General features: G+C 30.3%; 1 long non-coding RNA gene across 1 annotated transcript; it reads left to right on the top strand.

The window, feature by feature from the left end:
* The first annotated feature begins 1,308 nt into the window (after positions 1 to 1,308).
* LOC112720737 (uncharacterized) lies at positions 1,309 to 3,190 on the top strand. The gene is made up of 3 exons (XR_003162356.3): positions 1,309 to 1,740; positions 2,106 to 2,171; positions 2,615 to 3,190. It is a non-coding gene; the product is annotated as an uncharacterized lncRNA (long non-coding RNA).
* The last annotated feature ends 7,425 nt before the right edge of the window (positions 3,191 to 10,615 follow it).

Genomic DNA, 10,615 nt, shown 5'->3' with positions numbered 1-10,615 from the left:
GCCTCACCAACAACTATAAATGGAAGTAACATTTCGCCTCCAAGATATAACATTCAAAATTTAATCTATACATCTCTTAAACTAAAACTAACTTGAGTGTTAGAGTCATTGTAAGTATTTTTACCAGAGGTTCAAAAATTGGAAGAAATTTCCATCTCTCGTAGAAGAGTTTGACTAGATAACTCCATCGAATAGAAATTTTATTCATATTAAAAATTTAAAAAAAATTATGAAGATAAAATTGTATTATAATTTGATTATTTTTTATTTATATTAAAATTTTATTTGTCATTTTTTATTAGATTATTTTACTAATATAAGAAGTAAAACAAGATTGTCAGCCAACTAACCAATTCATCATAAAGTAGAGAAGACTACCAGATCTATTTTTTTTTATAGGCCTTGCAGGATGGGTAGTTCATTATGCCACCACTATTTATCATTTAAAAAATATCTAAAAATATAAATATGATCATATTACAATATTACATTAAAATTATCATTTAAAAAAGGATTTTCATGTAATAAAATATTTGAAAACAGAGACAAAAAAAATAAGCATTTGAAAATCAATATTACATAATTGTCATAAATTATTTTATGTTATACATTCGTGCTCTTTTTCAAATGTAAATTGTGGCTAGGTAAAATAATTTATCATTTACACAAGAAAACATGTTTTCTTACCACGATTTAATAAGATATAGTTTCAACCCGGTAAATCATTATCCTACCTGATTTACTTGGGAATATGGAGGAATGCGTTAAATTATTGCACCCCACAACAGTTTAACTTGAGACACGCACGATGGTGATAAAACACACACGGGTAAAATTTTAGCGATGCCCATTTAAATAACAGACTTCAAGTTGATTAACATCTGTGTGTGTGTTAAATTGCTAATAAATGTTTGGTAATTTTTTTGTTCTTGTACACTATAAAACCAAAATTTAAGAAACTAGAGAGGAAATAATTTTTACTGACAAGAGTCTAATAAGTGTCTTTATCCAACTATCAACTATTTTTTGCAAAATTGTAGAATACTTTTTGTTTCAAAAAACTTATATGGAAAATGTAACGTCCTCGCCTAGGAGTGTTTAAAACCGATCCAGATCGAACTAAACCGACCAATTGAACCGAAAAAATCGAAAACCGAATAAATTAAAAATCGAAAAAATCGAAAAAATGGGTTTTGCAGTTTTTTTTTTGTGGTTCGGTTCGATTTTCGGTTCTGATCAGGAAAACTCTAATCGAACCGAATCGAACCGGTTCAGTAAAAAACCCTAAAAACTAACCCCACTCCCCCCACCCCACCCCCAAACCCCGATTCCCTTGAGCGTGCCGCGAGTCCTGAGGCAGTGAGCCCTAACCCCACGCCTCCGTCCCCAATCCAAAGCTCTCAGCCTGACAGCCTCTCACAGTCGCGCTCTCCTCTCACGGTCTCACTCTCCTCTTTGCAGTGGCGCTCTCCTCTCACGGCGGCGAACCCACGTTCCTCCCAGTCTCCCACCATGTTCTTCGCGGACAACAGAACCATGAAGCCCCAGCCAGCAGTAGCAGTCTAGCAGAGCACGACCCTTATTCTTCGCACCCAGCGCTAGCAGTAGCAGAGCACGACCCTCGCAGTCTCGCACCCAATAGAGCACCACCCTCGCCAGTCGCCACCCACAACACAGCACCCACCAGTCACCGATTCAAGTCTCCCACTCAGTCATTGATTCAACACAGCATCCAATCAGGTATCTAATTTAACTAATTTTTGTTCAATAATCATTGATTCATTGTTGCAGTTTGTTGGTATTGTTTACTTTATTGTTGGTATTGTTGTTGTTGACTCATTATTGCTGACTTGCTATTTTTTTATTCATTGTTTACCAATTGCTGTTTATTGATTCATTATTATCATACAGTTTTGATTTGACACTATTGTATTAGGAGGAGAAAGGTTTCAAGGTAATCGAAATGGCTAAAATAGGAGAAATGTTAGAATTAACTAATTGATTTTGTATGATGACATGGGTTAGATTTGAGAAGCTAAGAAAAGACTCAGTATCTGTCTGAAATTTTAATTTAATTTCAAACTGTATATTTGTTTGTTTTGCAGATCTCAATTAACTTAGAACAATTTGATTGTTTGCCTCTTTCACCTGTGCTTAGTGGTTCCACCCTGGTGAGTTTTAAAAATTTGGTGCCAATTATATTGTTGTTTTAATTTTAATGTTATTTCTGGTTTTGTTTTATGCTGTTGAATTACTGAAACTGCCTCTGTTGTGTTTTGTTTTGCTGTTCTACTGAGTGTTGAACTACCGAATTACTTTTGAAGTGATTTAGTATGATTTTTTTGGAGCTTCTGGATCTTTATAGGGTTAGATTGAAATCAATATGGTAAGCTAAATTTGAATAATGAGAACAGGATCTTGATTTTGTATGGTATGAATTACTTTTGTTGGTATTGTTGTTGGTTGTTTAATGAATTTGTAAATTGCTTGATTTTGTAAATAGGATATTGATTTGGTAAATTGCTTGATTTTGTAAATAGAATCTTGATTTTGTAAATTGGCGCTAAATTTAATTTTTTTCTTGTTGCATGTATTTATTTATGCCTTTATGCAGTTTTTGTAAACAGAATACTTTTTTACTTCACCAAGATGTGGTTCGGTTTCAAATAGGTGAGGTCTTTGCACATGTGCCAAAGGATGAAGTTGAGAATAGGATAGAAAATATGAAAGAGGTGACAAGCCAGAAACTGACAAAGCTTGACGAGGAGAAACAATCTGTGGTTGCTTAGATGGCTGAACTGAAGAAGATTTTGTATGGGAAGTTCAAGGACTCGATCAATCTCGAGGAGGATAGTAGCCTTCTTCTTGTTCATAGATCTTTCTGGGTTGATTTGAACTCTATTGGACTTTGGAAATTTTTCAATCAGATTGCCCCATGTTTTATTTCATTTCATGTTTAGAGTATTTTCTTGCTTGAACTCTATTGTTCTCTTTATTATTAGAATATATAACTAGATTAGAATATTTTTCTACTAGTCTTATATTATTATTATTATTATTGTTGTTGTTGTTGTTCTTATTATGTAACTACTTTTTGATTTCAGGTTGGTTTGCGTTAAGAAGTTTAGCTTTTGTTGCAGAAGACACTATAATTTGGCTATCTTTTAATGGAAATTTATTTTTATTTTTAGTTGGGTTGACTATTGAACTTTTAAACTTCTTTAATTGACGTATTTGAATTCCTTTTGTCCTTAAATTTCATTAGACCAAGACTTTGTTAGCTATTGTGTATTTGTGCTTGTCGATTTCAATGTTATGACTTTGTGAAATAGTATGGTACTATTTTTTTTAATTGATTAAAAAAACCGAACAAACCAAACAAAACCAAACTGATTTTAATTGGTTTGGTTTGGTTCGGATGGCTTTAATAAAAAACCAAACCAAACCGAACTGTAGTTTAATTGGACGATCGGATCGGATGACTTTTCTTTTAAAAACCGAACCAGACCGCATCGCGAACACCCTACCTCGTCTATCAAACTATAGTGCTTAAGTCACAATAGTTGATAGACAAAAAATGAAGAATGTGTCTAAAATGAGCCTAATATTTTTGTGCGCATTAAATATAATATTTTATTAATTATTTGATTTAAATAAAAATTAAAGACTGCTATAAAAAATATTGATAGATTTTAATAAATACAGAATATATTAGTATATAAATATATAAATAATTTTTAATATATAATATTTGAAATAACAAATGTATCTTTTTTTATATTTAAATAAAGAAATATAAAATATATAAATGCACAAAAATATAATTACCTTTTATTTTGATTAAAATTTTATAATATTAAAAATTCATATTAACGTGGTATTTTAAACCACAACATAAAAATATAAAATAATTAAATTTTATTTTGTATTACTTGACAACTAATTAAATTATTTTATTAAAAGATTATCAACTAATTAACTACTTTTTTTTAAAATATTATTAAATAATATAACCTTTTACCAATAAAAATTGAGGTAATCATTTTAAAAAATAATTATTCATATCATGTATAACAAGGATTTTTTTCGTAAATAAAATAAAAAAATTAATTATTTTCCCATAAAAGAGATCTCAGCTTTATTTTCAAGAATACGATTTTTTTTAGCGAATAACAGTAAGTTCGCCACACTCCCGGCGAACTCTATATAAACCGTACTCTGGCGAACTCAATGTTAATTTCGGAAATAAAAGCAGGCCTATTGGAGAGTAGATCAAGGAGCTACAATTTCTCTATTTACTTTCTTTTTCACTATTAACATTGTCTCTATGATGTCAGAAAATCCATTGTTATCCATTCATTACGATGGTGAAATAGTATATGATGAAGAAGGTTCAATCGTTTTTAGATCGGGCCAACCGATAATTACCTATATGACACTGGAAGTCAACAGTTTAATAAATTTGAAGAATATGATATTGTATTCCGTCGGGCAGCAAGAATCTAAAATGGTGAAAAAAATTTACTATAGATATCCGACCGAAATAGATGGCAATTTGTTTTGAAAAAGGTATATTACAGTTGTATTATTTTTGTCTCTGTTACTAGTATATTTATCAGACCATGGTTGTGAGAGATATTTCAATTATTTTGAATTAGGTACCGATTGCGCGACGACGAGGACGTACGACTTATAAGGTCGTGGCACAACCGATGGACAGATATTCATCTGTTGGAATTATACGTGTTTCTTGTGGACTTCGGTGACCGAGGATCATCTGCAGATACTGTCGATGATAGTCCGATGAGTGGAGTTGTTAGACGAACTATCAGAAGGACGATGGTGGATCTACATATACCACCTGAGGGTAGTCAGGAGGGGTCTAATGTTGAAGTTCGTAACGTTGACTTAATGGATGACGGTCTTGAAAGTCATGATGGTTCTACTATTAGAGATCCAATGATGGAGCAGTTTGAAGGCAACCCCGATGACGAAGATGATGCTGATGAAGAACCACCCGAAATTCCTGATGATAGTGACGAGAAAGAGGAGATGAACTACTACGGTGATACATAGATTGCTCTGACACAGCCTTCCATTTTTCGACCATATGACTGGCCAGATCATTTCAGGAGGTTGAATCTCGATGTAATGACTTTGGATTGGTCGTTTACCCAGGGAGGTCTTGAAGAAGATCCAAGCAACGAGTTTGACGTTGGACAATAATTTGAGAACAAGGAAGAAGTCATGTTGGTAGTTAAGCAGCACAACATCAGGAGGGTTGTGGAGTATAAAATAGTAGAGAGTGACCATTTGAGGTACAATGCACGATGTATCCAGTTCGGACCCGGTAGATGAAAGCTATGGGACTCAGGCCTCCACCTCTCTATCAATGCCGATGCAAGTGACCAATCGTACTCGAACTCGACCATATAGGCCACGTACTCAAATCTAGCCCGTCTCAGATATGGCCTAAACTGCTCCGACGGCCGTGTCATCAGATTCCGATCCGTCTGGTGTGTAAGATCCGAGGCGCCTATCAAACAAAAACAAAAAATTAAGAAAAAAAGGGACAGTGAAGACATATAATAGTAAGTTTACTGCTTATTAAATACAATAAAATAAAAATAGTGAAAAAATATACCACTCAATCAAGCCTCCCAGCAATGTACTCAGCGTGATCCAATCTATATATCTCATCCTCATAACCCAATAACTGCTGCTCCATCGAAACACAATCTAGTAAAATAAAATCACACACTAAATTATTAAAAATAAATTAAATGAAAAATAGCCCCTAAACCTACTAATTTTAAGTTTATCCTATTTAACTGACACCATCATCTAACTAATTAATTTATAACTAACCCAACTCTAAATTTTATTGCTCATATTTTTTTCTTGTCTAATTTAACCGAATTAACTATTTCACTAATTACCTTATAATTCACAATGCAAGCTAATAACTCTGACTAAATTAACTAATAATATACTTTCTTATATTCATTAACATGTTCATAGACAATAAACAGTAATTATAATGATAAACGGTAACATAAAAAAATCTACCTAACATAACAACACTTAAAAGTACATCTAACTAACTAATATGTAAATAGTAAATCTGTTATTCTAACCAACAAAAAAATTATACCTAACAATTTTATCTAACATGTAAACAATAATTTTAATTAAGCAAAAGAAATAATTCTAATTAAGATAAAAAAAAATTGACTATAACTTATTTATTATTTACTAATCTGGAACTGAGAATATCGTCCACACCAAACTTTACGGATGTCGAAAAGGCAGAAAAGAGTAACAAAAAAAATTTGGAAGATAGAATAGAAGAAAAAAGGGACAAATAAAAATGGTCCCACCAGGTTTATGAGAAAATAGAGTTTGCCGGGGGTGCGACAAACTTGCTGTTATTCCCAAAAAAAATTATATTCTTGCAAATAAAGTTGAGATCTCTTTTATGAGAAAATAATTAATTTTTTTATTTTATTTACGAAAAAAATCATGTATAACAAGGTATAATTAATACCCCTTTTTTTAAAAACGAATTGGAAAAATAAAAAAAGCTAAATGTTTCTCTGTATTATATATGATATTTTAGGATAAATTATATTTTTATAAATATTTTGATAAAACATTTTTTATATAATATTACTTTTAACAAAAGTAGTTAGATGATAAAATTTTAATATATCAATCTAATTATTTTTCAAATAATATAAAATAAAATTTAATTATTTTATTTTTTTATATTGTAGTTTAAAATAGTATTTTTATTTAAATTTTTAATATTATAAAAATTTTATTTATAATAATTAATTTTAATGAATAAAAAATAATTTATATTTTTGTGTATTTATATGTTTTACATTTATTTATTTAAAAGTAAAAAGTTATTTTTTTAAATTATTATATATTAAAAGATACTTACTTATTTATGTGCTGACATATTTTGTCTTTATTGGAGTACATTAATACTCTTTATTTGTAGCAATCTTAATTTTTATTTAATAAAATCTAATGATTTATAAAAAGTGCCACATTCAATAGGTACAAAGTTGTTATGCTTATTTTATACTGATGCGGGCTAAACGTTTGTTCAGAATTTCTCAAAAGAATCTCATCAATAGTATAGTTCCAAACCAACAAATGACAAGTATAAGAGTTTAGTTTGTTTGTCACGAATTTAAATCAATAAAAATCAAAAGTTTTAAATTTTGAGTCGTCTCTCAAAGAAATTGCAGTGAGGTATGCGTATAATTGGTTACGAGTGAAAAGGGGTTTTGAAAACAATTGACAAAAAATTAAATTGCAAGAAAGTAAGGAGTAAACAAAGAAATTAAATGCTAAAAGACATCTTGGTAAGGATTGAGAGTCAATGTTTCCTATCCAAGTCATTGACCACAAATATGACAATTAAGAAGAGTTAATCCCACTTCGTCATCCCCAAATACTAGGAAAAAGTCAAATATGCATAATTGATTTTAATCCACAAGTCCTAGCCAACTCTAATTAGACTTAGACTTGGTTTGGTAAAACTTTTCTAAGAGGTGCTTGTGCTTTTTTAAAAGCACAAGCACCTTATTTTGCATTTGGTAAATTAAAAAGTCCAAGTGTTTGTGTTTGCGGCTTTTAAAAGTTAGGGGTGCTTTTGAAAGCACCTAAGCGGGAGCTTTTCAAAGCTGGCTTGTACTTATCAAATTTTATTTATTTTTCTGCACATATTTCTTGCTATTATATTGCCATTGAAATCCTTATATATTTCTAACTTCTCATCCTAACCTTCACAAATTCTAATACAGTCTTCATATATTTTTTATTTTTAACCTAATCTTCACAAATTTCAACACAAATACATCTCTATCACATATTAGGTATGACCTTCTATCTATTTATATTATTTTTTTGTGCGTTATTTTTGTATTATTTTAATAGATCTATGATGTTTGTTTGTTTTTTATCTGTTCTTTGAAATGTGAAGAGGTTGACTTGGTTTATAAAAACCAATCATAAAATTTTCCTTGCATGAATATTAGTCAAAATTATAATAACAATAAATATATATATATTTGAGATATAGATATGTAATCATAAGAGTAATTTATTTGAGATATGTGTCCCATTTTTTGTGATATGTAAAGGTGAGCCAATATATAAAATAATTTTTTATTTTAAAATTATTTTATTTTAAAATATTATATAAAATTTTAAAGAATTTGAAAAAAGAAATTATTCTTCGTTATAAACATGTTTATTATAATTTTTTAGAGTTTTAAAAGTTGTTTTACCAAACACAATTGTGGTGTTTGTATTTATTAAAAGTCATTTTTAATTTGATTTTACCAAACGCAAGTGTTGCAACTTTTAAAAAGCTGTCTTTTAAAAGATAGCTTTCATAAGCTACTTTCAAAAAGTAAAAGTTTTACCAAACCAAGCCTTAGTGAAAGACTAGCATCGGTGAAAACAAAACTAACTAACAACCCTAAATTACTAATCAATATTATATATCAATGACTCAATGTCATCTAAGTTCTCAATTCAAAGCCAAGAATGCAAAATTCTACTCTAAAACTAAGACATTTTAACAAACACTTGTAATGCATAAACGAAAAAACATGGTAAATTGCATGAATAATAAAATCTATAACTAATCAAAGCAAGAAAGAAATAACCACAATTCAATTAAGCAATAATAACATGAAAAAATTAAAATCGTATTAAAGGTAACAAAAATTCAACATGTGTATAGTAACTAAAATTAACCAAAATTGAAAAGCTAATAAGTATAATTAAGGAAATTAAGATATTAGAGCATGAAATATAAAGAAAACTAAACCTGAACAAGATTAAAACCAAAATCTAAGGAAGTTTAACCTAAGAAACTCTAAATTTTAGAGAAAAGTTGGAGCTTTTCTATCTAGAATTGACCTAAAACATGATCCTAAACTACTACTATACTAAAACTACTCTACTTGGTTGATCTTTCTTGAGTCTTACCTTCAAATGCTTCATAAATGAGTTAGATTAGCAAAAAATTGGGCCAGAGATCGCGAATCACATGCCATTTTAAGTGAGGAACGAGATTAGGGTCATGCATATGCATATATCATGCGTATGCGCGAATTGTGAATGATGTGTATTGACTTATGTGTACGCACAACTATGAAAATCTCAAATCTTTATTTCTTCATGAATTCTCCACTTTTACATATTTTTTCTCCATTTCTTCAAGTCATTTTTGCCTTGTAAACATTAATCACGCAAACAAACACATTAAGGCATCGAATCGGATAACAATGAATTAAATTTAGCAGTTTTCAAGCATAAAAAGTATATTTTTCACCATTAAGAACAATTAGGAGAAATTCATAAAATTATGTATTTTAAATGAATAAGTGCAAGATAAGTTGATAAAATTCACTCATTTCAACCCAAAAATCATCATAAAATATAGGTTTATTAATCTCCCCACACTTAAATAATAGTAGGTCCTCATGCTAAACATCTAGAAAGACACAATCAATGGATATTCAACATTTATTAAAAGTAAACTATGTATATCTATTCTATCGATTTCTATCTATTTGTCTAATTGTATCTATCTATATCTACTTGGTCAAAACAAATCAATTTTCAAGGAAATATGTAAACATAACAGGCTTAAACAATATAGCAACCAATTCAATTCTATAAATCCATTTGAGCTCTAAAATATATAATAACTTGCAAGATAAGAAGTCATAAAAAGTGGAAACATAGAATTGAGCAATCGAACCCCTCATCGGATGTGTATACTCTCTAATTGCTCAAGTATTTAGGGTTGACTCACTCAATTCTCTTCTAATCTTGCTATCCAAGACTTTTTTTTTCTTCTAACAATCAATAATTATTCAATGTATGTATATAAGTATCATGTGGACTTTTTCAAGGGTTGTAATGGAGTTAGGATAAAGGTAAGGATATATATGGTTAAGTGGACTAGAATTTGAACCTTCAATTAACTTAAACTTTCACCTAAGGGTGTTCAAAAAACTGGTTTAACTAAATTCAACTAAAACTATAGTTTTTATAAAAGACCGATTTTTAAAATACTGGTTTTATGGTTCAGTTTGGTTTTAAACCAAATAAAACTGGTTTTATTCAAATTCCAAAACTAGTTTTTAGTTTTTACTTTTTACATATTCTCTCTCTCCCTCCCCTCTCTCTTCTTTTCTTTCTCTCTCTCTCTCTCTCTCTCTCTCTCTCTCTCTCTCTTCTTTCTCCTACTCCTCCCTCTCTCTCTCCCTCGTTTTCCTCTCTCTATCTCTTCTTTCTCTCCTTCTCTCTCTCTCTCCTTCTTTCTCCCCTTTTTTCTCTCTCTTCTTCCCCTCTTTCTTCCCATCCTATTTCTCTTTCCCTTTTCTCTCTCTCTCTCTCTCTCTCATTCTCTCTCCCCCTCCTCTCTCTTTCTCTATCTCTCTCTTTTTCCTCTTTTTTCCTCCCTTCTCTTCCTTCTCTCTTTTTTTCTTTCTCTCTCTCTTTTCTCTCGTTCTTCCCCTCTTCTCTCTCTCTCTCTCTCTCTCTCTCTTTCTTCTTCTTCTTCTTCTCTCTTCTCTCT

This window comes from Arachis hypogaea, chromosome 11 (assembly GCF_003086295.3).
Source record: "Arachis hypogaea cultivar Tifrunner chromosome 11, arahy.Tifrunner.gnm2.J5K5, whole genome shotgun sequence".
Classification (NCBI taxonomy): domain Eukaryota; kingdom Viridiplantae; phylum Streptophyta; class Magnoliopsida; order Fabales; family Fabaceae; genus Arachis; species Arachis hypogaea.
Note: the sequence above shows the minus strand (reverse complement) of the source record. Positions and strands in the feature narration are given on the sequence as shown.